The sequence below is a fragment of the Esox lucius genome, chromosome 21 (genome assembly GCF_011004845.1).
Source record: "Esox lucius isolate fEsoLuc1 chromosome 21, fEsoLuc1.pri, whole genome shotgun sequence".
Classification (NCBI taxonomy): domain Eukaryota; kingdom Metazoa; phylum Chordata; class Actinopteri; order Esociformes; family Esocidae; genus Esox; species Esox lucius.
Window position 1 is genome coordinate 10,631,032 of NC_047589.1, and position 15,678 is coordinate 10,646,709.

A 15,678-nucleotide genomic window follows, 5' to 3' on the forward strand; every position below is an offset into this window, starting at 1 on the left:
GACCAGGCCACCTTCTTTCACTTCCAACACTGGACCTTTTTGAACACTGCTGACCAGGAGCACTCAGGTCTTAACGCCTCCCATTTCTCCAGCATCCAACATGTTGACTGACTGTTCGCATATCATCTAATCTACTCAGACCTTGACATGTGCCCCAGTTAGAAGATGATCAACATTACTTGCTTCACCTGTGGGTGGTTACAATGTTTGGCTCGATATATGAAATCAAATCTATATACACACACACACAATTTCAAGTCCTGCATTTCAAATATTTTCTCCCCAGGGCAGAGGAAAAAAGATACTCCACCCTGGCCTCTGTCACTTGGCTGCCTTGCCACCGCTCTAATTACTGCATTGATCCAGCAAGCAGCCCTAAGCCCTAACCCCCCCCCCCCCCCCCCCACCCTCTCTCTCACATCATGGCTCTCTGTCTCTGGGCCCCTCCCCTTCCTCCACCTGGAACCATCCAACAGAGGACCCTCTTCAGTTTGGCCCGATCGAAGTTCATTTCCACCCAAACACAAGGAAACATGGTCCCACTTCATTTCTCCGAAGTGAGCTAAACAAAAGGTCCTTATCTAGCTAGGAATGCTGAATGAGTAACAGAAAATGAAATGTGTCACCTTCGCTCAACAGACAACCGAACCAATGGGCATGTTTTTGAAATGCCACCAAATACATAAGTGTCAAGGTATTTCACTGGGAAGAGGAGGATGGTTGATAGGATAAAAGGCAAAAGTAATGGCAGTACAAATGCCTAAGGAGTAGAATTCATTGCGGGGGAAGATACAGTGGCGGTGGATTTCTCCCATTTGTTCTCGGCCCTCTCTAAAAGCCCAACACTCATTACGGAGGCCCCTACACATTACCCCACCATGTCTTCTACTAATTGGTAAACACTATAATTATCGAGCAAATCCTGTCAATACCTCCCTTGGATGGCGGTACTAACATGGTGGATCCTTCTGCCTCACTCTCCTGTAGATCTTTTTTTGTCAGTCTCAACCATTGATGAGATTCCTACGATTTTCGTCAAGGTTTGCACTTGATTTTCTGTGCACAAGCCACTTGACATTCAAATAGCACTTTCACTTTTCGGTTGTACCTGTTAACTGTATATACAGCCAATAGTTAATTCAATAAAGCATATTTGAGATTAAGTAGTATGTTTCCATGCGCACTAATAACTCAATATCAAGCTGACTATAGCTGTAGGCCGACTTTAAGCTTTGTAATTTAAACAGCTTAAACTGCTTACTTTAACACGCTGACTAAAACACCTGGTCCTGAGTTATCGTTCAAATTACAAAAACAAGTAAACACCTTAACTGGCACTCCAGCTGTGTATTTGATTTGCACGCGTTAGCACCAGCGAAAGAAGCCTCTCTCTCCAGCGTGGTGAGGTCAAAATAACTGGAAATGTGCACCTCGAAAGTTGTTTTCCCATACAAACTGTGTGTCTGTACACAGAATCAAGTCTTCACAAAACTAACATGGCCACTTTATTTTTAAATATCATTGCTGTGCGCATGAAACAACGTCCAAAATATTCAACTAGCACACGAACAATAAAAACGTTTGGATGTTTTATTTTTGTCTCAGATTTTTTTTTATTTGGTTGTCGGCCCCCAATTTAGTTCCCACATCCACTTGGCTGTCATGTCTTGGAACCTTCTCAGCGTTTCTTGTTCATTTCAAGGAGAATTCCTAGAAGTCTGAAGCTTTTTTTTGGGCAACATGCCTGGAATACAGAGTAGTCTTTTTTTATGTGGCTGGAGAGCAAATCATTTCTCTGTTCGTTAATTGTGTACACAGGGGGTAGAAGTCACATGGAAAGTGGCGGCAAATCCGGGCACCAGCGCTACAGAAAGCGAGGACTGGCAGTAAACAAGCACTTTGGCCACGGTACAGAAGAAGAAGGTTTTCATTAGATGGACGTGCCCATCACACGGCATTAATCACTACCGCCTAACTCTCAGGAATTCACCACTACGAAACCGCGTCTCGCCGCCAGACCAGGTGATTCAACCACCAGTGTTTCAGACAGTGCTCGCATCCAACTGCGATCTTCGTCGCGAAACAACTTAACACAAACTGTTGGCCGTGAAAATGGGGATGACCAATCAGCGCTGGCCCGGGGACAAGAATCACCTGCCTCGCTGTGTCTGGAGAAGGACGTTCCACACGACGCTTGACTTTACAAATAAGTTTCGCCTTTAAAAATGGCTGACGCATCGTCCCTGGGGCGGAATCTTCATCTGTATTCTTTATGACAGCTCTGGAGCTTGTGAAGTAGATGAATGTGATGAAGTGGTCAATATCTTGATGGAATAATAAGAGGGGACAGTGTCGTGGCAGTAATAATTGATGAGTGTCAGTCTACTGAGACATCCCGAGGAGCCGTGCTGACCGTGAGGTCCTGTCCACGCCCAGGCGGCTAGAGAATCGGACGTCTCTCCATCGATGAGTCAGACGTTCCTTATCAACTGTACTTAGCTGCGCCGTTGACGAATACCAGTTATGACGGACCGAAAGCAACTTGTTCCCCGTATTATTTCTCTCCCTCCTCTTCCACTCCAGTGCGCTGACTCCCCTCGCCTGTCTATCTCGTCTTCTCTCCGAATTTCAAATTGACAGCTCCGTTTGAAGCCTCCCACCCTGACAGAATGGTGTCACCGGAAAACCAACGGGAAGCTGTCCACTGGAAAAAGCCTACCTGCGTCCACGGTAATTAACCGAGGATGTCGCTGCACTGTCTTCTATTTCAACCGAAACCATAGCCAGAACGGTAGCAGATGAACAGGGGGACCGATTACGCTGGCAAATAACACCCCCACCCCCACCACACCAAACTGATCACAGAATACCATGCTTGTAGAGAGAAAGCCTTTTTAGCATTTACAGTAAACCACCAATTTCCCAGTGTCTGAGAAAAGGTCACTGTTATAGCGAACGCTTATGTCAAGGGGCACAGCACTAGAATGGAAAAGCCTACGCCTTGCCAAAACGACACAGAGCACTGTCACAGGCTCGTCAGCCTGAGGGGCTCAACCAAGCCCCCCCACCGACCCCCACCCTCAATTACACCCGGATTACCCAGCTGCCCTGGGCGACTTGGCAGCACCTATAGCATAAATCTGGTCGAGCTCCCATTACACTCACTTGAGCCGGCTAATATCATAAAGCACTGCCTGTTAGGGAACTCCGAGAGACATGGCGCATTGAGGATTAATACTGTGGGCTAATAAAGACCTAATAGTCTGGAAGGCCGAACGAACGGGAGATCATTAAAATACAAAAAAGGTTATGCAAAAAAGGGATTTTGTGATGTTTCATTTCATTTCATTATTTATTTGAGTCAATCCACCTGATACTACCTAGAAGACATACATTACCACATTTTGTTTTGGCAAATGAGATACATTCAGCAACAGATCTGTAATATGCATTCTATATGCATAGTGACGAGTCATCTGTGATGTAGGGTAATGTGCAGTGCACTGTACTATATTGAACTGTGCATATTAAACAACACTACATTATTCACAGGAGTTTCCTGTCTCAGCTAGTCACCTCACAGTGGTCTGTTAAACCCCCTGTCTCCTCCACCCTGGTCTCCCTTTCTCCTTCACTCTATCCCCTCCCCTCAATCTCCCTCAGTTCGCCCTCTCTCTCAGTAATGTCGCTCCCAGGATATCCCCCTCTGTGTGTTTTCAGTGTCTCCACCAGCTTCTCTGTCTCCATACCTCCCCCTAATGCTCTCTCTCTCACTCTCTCTCTCTCTCTTACACACACACTCCCCCATCTCTTTCCATCCTCTGTCTTCCTCGCTGATCGATCCCTCCCTTCCTTCCTTCCTTCCAACCTCTTCCTCCCCCACTCTGGCCGGGGGTGGTGCTCGGCATTAGCCTGCTGCTTCGCCCTTCCTTCTGGAAAAATCCCGAGAGGGTTTTCCGACAAAAGAGGGCATATTTTAACAAGTCTGGCTCACTACAGCAACTCGCTGCCGAAGAATGCCATTTGTCAACCGCGAGCGGGCACGCACACAAACACACACAAACACACCTCTCCTTCCTGTTTAACACAAAACATTGAACTGATCCCGTGACAAGGCACACTGCATGTCACAATGCTGATCTTTCACATCCTCCCCTCCCAACATGTGCGCCTTACTTCCTGTCCGTGCCAGCGGTTAACTCTTCAACTCCAGTTGCTCCATGTGGTCCCCAGCTGTGGGGACCCTGTAAGAGAAGGGTCAGTCCAGGACATTTTCACTTAGGGGTGTACTCACTTTTGTTGCTAGCGGTTTAGACATTAATGGCTGTGTGCTGTGTTATTTTGAGGGGACAGCAAATTTAGACTGTTATACAAGCTTTACACTCACTAGTTTACAGTATAGCAAAGTGTCATTTCTTCAGTGTTGTCACATGAAAAGATATAGTCAAATATTTGACAAAATGCGAGGGGTGTACTCACTTTTGTGAGATACTGCATGTATATACAGATGAATTATATACATATATATACACATGTATATATACATAAAATCCAACGGAGCAGATCGTATAAGGACATGAGTCTGATGAGCACTACGTCGCTACATGTTAATACAATGATACTAAACATATAACGATGTACAGAAAATGAAATCTACATTTCACCACCTTTCCACTGAAGTGGCTGAACACCTCCTTTACTGCAGCGCAACGTCATCAACTCCGAGCTACAACGTTCCCGGCACCCTCGCTGCCTGCCTGCCGTCCAGGACGACTTCCTGTCCAAGCTGTCAGCTTGACTGACAGCGCGGCCGACTTCCCAAATGAATCCGTCCCGATTAGATCTGACAGTGTTACGGACCAATAAATGCAGATTTGTGCCGCATTACAGTGCCCATCAGCTTTGATTTGCGGCCCCACGTTCCGGGAATACTAGTGTGGGGCCAGTAAAACGCAACACTGACTGGAGTACAGCGCCAAGGCAACCGACAGCAGCATTTTCCTTCCCAGGTGGCATTCAAGCGGAATTCTTGGCTCTGAGTCGAAGTTTAGATTTTGCCGTGACATTTTGGGTAATGCATCTATGTATTTCCCCCACAACGAAAGAGAGAAGATGGAATGTTTTGTTTGAATGTCAGGTGCCAGGTGTCACCAGGTGGAGCATTGGCCATGACATGACCTTTAAAGGGGTTACGCATGTCTGTCATAACATTGACATAAAAGGCTAAAACACTAAGAAATTGCCATTGTGGGCTTTCAAGTCCATTTTGACAGAACGAGAAGCGGACCTTTGGAGTGAAAATAATTGACTGACAAATCCAGCATCAGTGAACCAACTGATTGATTGAATACCTGATTAAATGACTGCTCCTGATCTTTCGTCCAATCCCTGGACAACTAGAGACAGATGAACCAATGCCATGACTAAAGTGGTTGTCTGCAGATGCAATGTTTGGCCTTAGATATCAATACACACACATATACATATATATACACACACATACACATTATGGTCCTGGTCAAGACAATCTCCTGAACTGTAAACTGAATGTCAGAATGGGAAAGAAAGGTGATTTAAGCAATTTTGAGCGTGGCATAGTTGTTGGTGCCAGACGGGCCAGTCTGAGTATTTCACAATCTGCTCAGTTACTGGGATTTTCACGCACAACCATTTCTAGGGTTTACAAAGAATGGTGTGAAAAGGGAAAAACATCCATTATGCGGCAGTCCGGGTGGGCGAAAATGCCTTGTTGATGCTAGAGGTCAGAGGAGAATGGGCCGACTGATTCAAGCTGATAGAAGAGCAACTTTGACTGAAATAACCACTTGTTACAACCGAGGTATGCAGCAAAGCATTTGTGAAGCCACAACAAGCACAACCTTGAGGCGGATGGGCTACAACAGCAGAAGACCCCACCGGGTACCACTCATCTCCACTACAAATAGGAAAAAGAGGCTATAATTTGCACAGTTGAAGACTGGAAGAATGTTGCCTGGTCTGATGAGTCTCGATTTCTGTTGAGACATTCAGATGGTAGAATCAGAATTTGGTGTAAACAGAATGACAACATGGATCCATCATGCCTTGTTACCACTGTGCAGGCTGGTGGTAGTGGTGTTATGGTGTGGGGGATGTTTTCTTGGCACACTTTAGGCCCCTTAGTGCCAATTGGGCATCGTTGAAATGCCACGGCCTACCTGAGCATTGTTTCTGACCATGTCCATCCCTTTATGACCACCATGTACCCATCCTCTGATGGCTACTTCCAGCAGGATAATGCACCATGTCACAAAGCTCGAATCATTTCAAATTGGTTTCTTGAACATGACAATGAGTTCACTGTACTGAAATGGCCCCCACAGTCACCAGATCTCAACCCAATAGAGCATTTTTGGGATGTGGTGGAATGGGAGCTTCGTGCCCTGGATGTGCATCCCACAAATCTCCATCAACTGTAAGATGCTATCCTATCAATATGGGCCAACATTTCTAAAGAATGCTTTCAGCACCTTGTTGAATCAATGCCACGTAGAATTAAGGCAGTTCTGAAGGCAAAAGGGGGTCAAACACAGTATTAGTATGGTGTTCCTAATAATCCTTTAGGTGTGTGTGTATATATATATATATATATATATATATATATATATACACACACACACACATACACACACACACACATACACATACACACATATATATATATATATATATATATATACACACACAGATGCAGGTCATATAATTAGAATATCATCAAAAAGTTGATTTATTTCAGTAATTCCATTCAAAAAGTGAAACTTGTATAATGTATACATTCATTCCACACAGACTGATATATTTCAGGTTTTTATATCTTTTAATTTTGATGACTATAACTGACAAAATTCAGTATCTCAGAAAATGTTTATATTCTACACACTCTAATCAGCTAATTAACTCAAAACACCTGCAAAGGCCTTTAAATGGTCTCTCAGTCTAGTTCTGTAGGCTACACAATCATAGGGAAGACTGCTGACTTGACAGCTGTCCAAAAGACGACCACTGACACCTTGCACAAGGAGGGTAAGACACAAAAGGTCATTGCTAAAGAGGCTGGCTGTTCACAGAGCTCTGTGTCCAAGAGCATTAATAGAGAGGTGAAGGGAAGGAAAAGATGTTGTAGAAAAAAAAGAGTACAAGCAATAGGGATAACTGCACCCTGGAGAGGATTGTGAAACAAAACCCATTCAAAAATGTGGGGGAGATTCACTAAGAGTGGACTGCAGCTGGAGTCAGTGCTTCAAGAATCACCACGCACATACGTATGCAAGACATGGGTTTCAGCTGTCGCATTCCTTGTGTCAAGCCACTCTTGAACAAGACACAGCATCAGAAGCATCTCGCTTGGGCTAAAGAAAAAAAGGCCTGGACTGCTGCTGAGTGGTCCAAAGTTATGCTCTCTGATGAAAGTACATTTTGCATTTCCTTTGGAAATCAAGGTCCCAGAGTCTGGAGGAAGAGAGGAGAGGCACAGAGTCCACATTGCTTGAAGTCCAGTGTAAAGTTTCCACAGTTAGTGATGGTTTGGGGTGCCATGTCATCTGCTGGTGTTGGTCCACTGTGTTTTCAAGGTTTCCAAGGTCAATGCAGCCGTCTACCAGGAAGTTTTAGAGCACTTCATGCAGATTTCATTTTCCAACAGGACTTGGCACCTGCACACAGTGCCAAATCTACCAGTACCTGGTTTAAGGACCATGGTATCCCTGTTCTTAATTGGCCAGCAAACTCGCCTGACCTTAACCCTATAGAAAATCTATGGGGTATTGTAAAGAGGAAGATGCGATACGCCAGACCCAACAATGCAGAAGAGCTGAAGGCCACTATCAGAGCAACCTGGGCTCTCATAACAGCTGAGCAGTGCCACAGACTGATCGACTCCATGCCACGCCGCATTACTGCAGTAATTCAGGCAAAAGGAGCCCCAACTAAGTACTGAGTGCTGTACATGCTCATACTTTTTATGTTCATACTTTTCAGTTGGTCAACATTTCTAAAAATATTTTTTTGTATTGGTCTTAAGTAATATTAAAATTCTCTGAGATACTGAATTGGGGATTTTCATTAGTTGCCAGTTATAGTCATCACAATAAAAAAAAATCAGTCTGGGTGTAATGAATGAATATAATATACAAGTTTCACATTTTAAATGGAATTATTGACATAAATAAAAATGTTGATGATATTCTAATTATATGACCAGCACCTGTACATATATATATACATATATATATACACACACACACACACATATATATATATACCTATTAATACAAGCGGTCACTTCCAAATGTTTCAAGTGCTGTTAAGTGTTGCAAATAAGTATTGTTATGACAGTGTAAATGTTAATGTAAGTACAGTGTAACAAGTCTTAAAGTACCAAACCAAACCTAACTCTAGGTACCGCCTGTTGTCTACACTGATTGAGAATCATATTCTTAGCCCCTTAAAGTTGAATTCCCTGATGGTAAGTTGCTCTGTATATATGTGTGTCTGCTGTTATAACAAAAGGTCAAAGTAATAAGTGTGCTGATATGTTACCACGTTATGGTCAGCGACAAGGACGATTCTTCATTGGCGGCGAGGTGCCCTCCTTACCCAGGACACGGTGTACAACATGGAAATGAGGAAACAGTGTCCGAAGACTCCCCCTCTCCTTGGGCAGGTTGTATACATGAAGTACGGACAGAGGCACAAGGGTACCGCCAGCCCGCCCTCATCAGGAGCAGCTCGCCTAGTTCCATGAGTCAGCGTTTCTGCTGCGCCAGGGGAAAGAAATACTATTAACCCAGCATCTTCTTCATAGAAGTGACATTTTGACGGCTAATAGGGGGAAAGTCTGTTAGGAAGCGGGGGCTAAAATGGAGTTTGATACCCCGTGGCGGTAATTGGAGTAATTGTGAAGTTTGTCGTCTGAGGGAGGAATGCGTATCAACGTTAGCCAGGCTCATTTCTCTCAGTGCGAACAAGGGGATGACTCTGATGCATGGCTGAAACTGCCAGCCAAATGATCCTGAAATGCTGATGATAGGGGAGATTCATTGACTTGAGACGCGGTCTCAGGTTCAGAACTGAAAAACACCCTTAAAGATACCAAGGAGCACAGAAGACGAACCAAATTTACATACCGTGGTGGCGTTCTCATCCACAATAAATGCATGCACACGCGTGCACAAACACACCACATCTGCACCCCACCTCATTACAGCCTAATGCCAGCACAGAATGTATCATATTTATAGATGTCATTAACGGAGGGTTGGGAAAAGGTTGCTGTTTAAAAAAGATTAAGAGCAGGGACAGAGATTAATGCTCTGAGGCATTTTTACGCACTGCGGGCCCCATTCGTTTCCCCATTAAACACACTCCACACAGTCCCCGCTCTGTAAGTCACTAGGACGCGGTGCGGGCATCAGTCCTGCGCCACGCTGTGCCCGCCGGCCGCATCACGCGCCGCGTTTCAAAAGGAGACATCAACCGCTGAGACTCAGGGGTGAACGCCAAGGACAGGTTGGTAAAGGAAACACTACAGGGAGGGGAGGTCCCTCTCAAGGGTGCATCTCAACGAGGAAGAAAAGTAACTTCCCAGTGGACTGACTCAGATTCATGAAGCAAAGACATCCATCACGCTGCTCTCGTCCGTCCCACGCTATTAAGGGCTGTCCACATTCGTAAGACGAAGGGGGGCGAAAGGAGTTGTTAGTGCTACCTGGAGTCAAAGTGCTTTCATTGTCCAGAGTTTGAAATCCTTGATGGGAATGAGGCCGCTGATGTGATCATTCATTCGTTGAGTCTCCATGAGTGATCGGTCCCAGAGACAAGAGACAACATCCTATTTGAGAACATCCTATTTGAGAACATCCTATTTGTTCACGTCAGCATTAGAATTATTCCAAAATGGTCTCTTTATAGACTGCACATGTATAAATGAGAGAGTATGGTAAGTATGACATAGAGTGGGAGAGTCAGAAAGAGTAGGTGTGTGACTTAATGCAAAACAAACCGCAGCAAGCACTGTATTGTAAAAAGAATTGTGGTAGGACTGACTTAGTAGTGAATACTCAAAAATATACAAAGATCAGTAGAAATGTAATCCTGAAATGGGTACTCTGTTAACATGTCAATAAATAATTACATATTTAAGACATACTGTAGCGTTTTAGTAGTACAGCTAACAAATGTTATACAAGTTATTAAGTTCTACTAATCCAAAATGTGTTCATTTTTGCAAGGTATGATTATTTACTGTTTAAGTCTATCTAACATTCATGTAAGTGATGAACACCTATGTCCCGGACCTCTTCTGACCTAGCAGAGTTCCTGTTCCCAAGGTGTACAGAAACAAGGCGTGTATCACACTTATACCACAGTATACAAACAACAACACATGCAAACATCTACTCATATTTTGTTTGCTGAAGATGCGACCTAGCCGTTCAATTAATATAAATACATAACTAATTGATTTAATGACTGGGTCATGTCTGTAGCAACCAAAACATATGAAAGCATAATTACTAATAAAACATGTAAGTATAAATGAAAACATAATAAATAGTTGATTATGTAGCTGTTTAACCTATTAAACCTACAAATCGATCACATAGGTCTAAATGTGATAAGAGAAAAATGTTACACGCCTGAAAAGTGATCAAATTAACGACTGGGTAGCAGTCATTAATGCAGAACTAATTGAACGAACAATTGGGTGTAGTGTCTGTAGCCACTGAAACATTAAAAAGCATACATTCATCAATAAAACATGTAATGCTTAATACTATGAGGTTTAATTGGTCAAAATGAACGGATATCCAAACTGTTTGGCAAATTGACGTAAAACAAGCCTTTTCGCCCATCAAGAAAGTAATGTACCGTAAAGTGACTAATGCAGCATTCTGTACTGCTACAGCTCTTCCTCCAGCCACTGCCGGAGGAATGAGCACTCTGCATGTTAGATAATGCCTGATACGGAGGTTATAAATGACAGACTTTCATATAAAAAATATGTGAAATACTTAAAATAAATTCCCAAAGCCGGCTAATCATACACAGGACCCAATAATGTTTTTAAAATAGAACAATTAAAATAAGTTCATAAAACACAAAAAAGTTAAAAAGATAAGGGTAGTGATATCTACAGTATCTCACAAAAGTGAGTATACCCCATGAATGCCAACATGTACTGTGACATACTGAAGCAGAGCATGATCCCCTCCCTTCGGAGAATGGGCTGCAGGGCAGTATTCCAACATGATAACGACCCCAAACACACCTCCAAGACGACCATTGCCTTGCTAAAGAAGCTGAGGGTATACCCCAGACCTAAACCCCATTAAGCATCTGTGGGGCATCCTCAAACGGAAGGTGGAGGACTCCAGTGGCAACCTGTGAAGCTCTGGTGAACTCCATGCCCAAGAGGGTTAGGGGAGTGCTGGAAAATAATGGTGGCCACACAACATATTGACACTTTGGCTCAATTTGGACATTTTCACTGTGTTGCATAATTTTGAGGGGACAGCAAATGTACACTTTTATACAGGCTGTACACTCACTACTTCACACTGTAGCAAAGTGTCATTTCTTCAGTGTTGTCACATATAATCAAATATTTGCACAAATGTGAGGGGTGTACTCACTTTTGTGAGATACTGTATAATATAACTTGAAGTATTATCACTGCAGTACTTCGATTTGAGTTACTCAAATTATTTGTGGTAATGGTTTTTCACAAAAACATTGAGTTACCTAATGACTGTTTACAGTGTATGAATCTGGTCAAATGAAGATGCCATTAACAAACATTGAACCTTGGTCCTATCTTGTCATTAGACAAAGGGCTGTACTCAACAGAGCAAACATCACTTTACTCAGCCTCATTATCTTGCATATTAGGGAACTGTCAGAGTTGAAAAGAGCTAAGATAAATGACATGAGACACATCCGCTATCAAACACCAAAAGAGCCTATCTGAAGCCCCTCTGATGAATCGAGCATCGCTTAACCTTTTCTCTCAACGCCCATTAGTCAAGCTGTGCAAAAGATTCAACTTTACATCTACTTTCAAAGATAGTACAAACCAAAGCGCATTGTCAATACTGCTATTTTATGACCAGTACACTGTGTGTTCTTTAAAGGAGTAATCCACATCGCAGAAACAAAAGTCATGAATCTCCAATGAATTTCTGAGTGGTCCGTCTGTGAAATCCACAAAGAGCTACTTTGTACTGTATATATTCTGGGAACTGGAGATGGCTGATAACACATTATCGTATTTCACAATGCTTTTAAAACAATAATCAGCACTCTAGTTAACCACGTCTGCCATTTGATTGCATGGGAAGACTAGCCTTAGAACAAATCCATCCATCTATATTGTCATAGGGAAGTAGGTATTAGTTAATATTGAGGTAAATGGGTGTGTCCAAACCTGTGGCTGGTAATTGTACATACACAAATGTAAGAATTTAATGAATGAATTAACAAGATTTGAAACCAAAATGAACATTACTGTATCCGGGATCCTGTCCTTTCGGTCATGACCCAAAGCTCATGACCATAGGTGAGAGTAGGAACGTAGATTGACTGGTAAATCGAGAGCTTCGCCTTGCGGCTCAGCTCTTTCTTCACCATGACAGACCGATACATCGACCGCATTACTGCAGAAGCTGCACCGATTAATTCACAATGGAATATAGATAAAATATTGAATGTTGAAAGTGAGACATTTTGTAACGTCATGCCAAATATTGGCTCATTTTGGATTTCATGAGAACTACACATTCCAAAAAAGTTGGGACAAGTAGCAATAAAGGCCGGAAAAGTTAAATCTACAGATAAGGAACAGCTGGAGGACCACTTTGCTAATTATGACTTATTATGTCAATTGGCAACATGATTGGGTATAAAAAGAGCCTCTCAGAGTGGCAGTGTCTCTCAGAAGTCAAGGTGGGCAGAGGATCACCAATTCCCCCAATGCTGCGTCGAAAAATAGTGGAGCAATATCAGAAAGCAGTTTCTCAGAGAAAAATTGCAGAGTTTGAAGTTATCATCATCTACAGTGCATAATATCATCCAAAGATTCAGAGAATCTGGAACAATCTCTGTGTGTAAGGGTCAAGGCCGGAAAACCATACTGGATGCCTGTGATCTTTGGGCCCTCAGACGGCACTGTATCACATACAGGAATGATACTGTAATGGAAATCACAACATGGGCTCAGGAATACTTCTAGAAAACATTGTCGGTGAACACAATCCACCGTGCCATTCGCCGTTGCCAGCTAAAACTCTATAGGTCAAAAAAGAAGCCGTATCTAAACAGGATCCAGAAGCGCAGGCATTTTCTCTGGACCAAGGATAATTTAAAATGGACTGTGGCAAAGTGGAAAAGTGTTCTGTGGTCAGACGAATCAAAATTTGAAGTTCATTTTGGAAAACTGGGATGCCATGTCATCCGGACTAAAGAGGACAAGGACAACCAAAGTTGTTATCAGCGCTCAGTTCAGAAGCCTGCATCTCTGATGGTATGGGGTTGCATGAGCGCGTGTGGCATGGGCAGCCTACACATCTGGAAAGGCACCATCAATGCTGACAGTTATATCCAAGTTCTAGAACAACATATGCTCCCATCCAGATGTCGTTTCTTTCAGGGAAGACCTTGCATTTTCCAACATGACAATGCCAGACCACATACTGCATCAATTACAATGTCATGGCTGCATAGAAGAAGGATCCGGGTACTGAAATGGCCAGCCTGCAGTCCAGATCTTTCACCCATAGAAAACATTTGGCGCATCATAAAGAGGAAGGTGCGACAAAGAAGATCTAAGACAGTTGAGCAACTAGAAGCCTGTATTAGACAAGAATGGGACAACAATTCTATTCATAAACTTGAGCAACTTGTCTCCTCAGTCCCCAGACGTTTGGCAGTCTGTTATAAAGAGAAGAGGGGATGCCACACAGTGGTAAACATGGCCTTGTCCCAACTTTTTTGAGATGTGTTGATGCCATGAAATTTAAAATCAACTTATTTTTCACTTAAAGTGATACATTTTCTCAGTTTAAACATTTGATATGTCATCTATGTTGTATTCTGAATAAAATATTGAAATTTGAAACTTCCACATAATTGCATTCTGTTTTTATTCACAATTGTACAGTGTCAACTTTTTTGGAATCGGGTTTGTAAATAAAAAGAGAACGCAAAAATGTGCAAATCATTTAAACCCTATATTAAATAGAAAATAGTACAATGACAACGCATCAACAAACATTTTTTTTTTATTGTTTCTTGACAAATATATGCCCACTTTGAATTTGATGCCAGCAACACGTTTCAAAAAGGTTGGGACAAAGGCAAAACTAAACCTGGTGGAATATCACACAACTAATTCGGTCAATAGGCAACAGGTCAGTAACATGATTGGGTATTTAAAGATCATTCAAGAGAAGATGGGTCTGTCACAAGTGAGGATGGGGAGGGGTTTACTAATCTGTGAGAGACTGCGGGGGCAAATTGTGCAACAATTCAAGAATAACATTTTAAGGGGTTTGGGGAACGCATCATCTATGTTATATAATATCAATAAAAGATTCAGAGAATCCGGGGAAATCTCTGTATGCAAGGGACAAGGCCGAAAAACAATATTGGATGGCTGTGATCTTCAGGCCCTAAGGCGGCACTGCATTAAAAACAGACAAAATTCTGTAGTGGAAATCACTGCATGGACTCAGACACACTTCAGAAAATCATTGTATGCGAACCCAGTAAGTCACTCTATCCACAAATGCAAGTTAAAACTCTAACATGCAAAGATGAAATCATAATAAACAAGATCCAGCCTTCTCTGGGCCCAAGCTCATTTAAGGTGGATGGAAGCGAAAGTGGAAAACTGTCCTGTGGTCTGACAAATCAATATTTGAAATTATTTTTGGGAATCTGCATCCTCTGGACTGAAGAGCAGAGGGACGTCCTAGCTTGTTATCAGCGCACAGGCATAAGTGCACATGGCATGTGTGACTTGCACATCTGTGAAGGCACCATTAAGGCTGAACAATATATACAAGTTTGGAGCAACATATACTGCCAACCAGACAATGTCCTTTTCAGGGAAGACCTTGCGTATTTCAGCAAGACAATGCCAAACCACATTCTGCACATATTACAACAGCATGGCTCCACAGTAAAAGAGTCTGGGTGCTAAACTGTCTTGCCTGCAGTCTAGACCTGTCCCCCACTGAAAACATTTGGCACATTTTGAAGCGAAATATATATCACAAAGGAGAACCCGAACTGTTGAGCAGCTGAAATCCTATATTAAGCAAGAATGGGAATACATTTTACTATCAAAACAGCAATTGGTCTCGTAAATTCCCAAATGTTTACAGAGTACTGTTAAAAGAGGAGGTGATGCAACACAGTGGTAAACATGCCCCTGTCCCAACTTCTTTTAAACATTTTAAACTGAGAAATGTTATTGTTTTTGGAAAAATGCATGCCCATTTTGAATTTGATGCCAGCAACACGTACTATTTTCTATTAAATACAGGGATAAATGATCGCACATCATTGCATTCTGCTTTTATTTGCATTTTACGCAGCGTCCCAACTTCTTTTGGAAATAGGGTTGTAAATCTATGATGC

The 15,678-nt window shown here is 42.6% G+C and overlaps 1 protein-coding gene across 2 annotated transcripts in view; it reads right to left on the reverse strand.

Annotated features, from left to right (window-relative positions):
* The window catches only part of fars2 (phenylalanyl-tRNA synthetase 2, mitochondrial), a 143,402-nt gene that overhangs the window by 32,635 nt on the left and 95,089 nt on the right, over window positions 1-15,678 (reverse strand). The window lies entirely within an intron of this gene.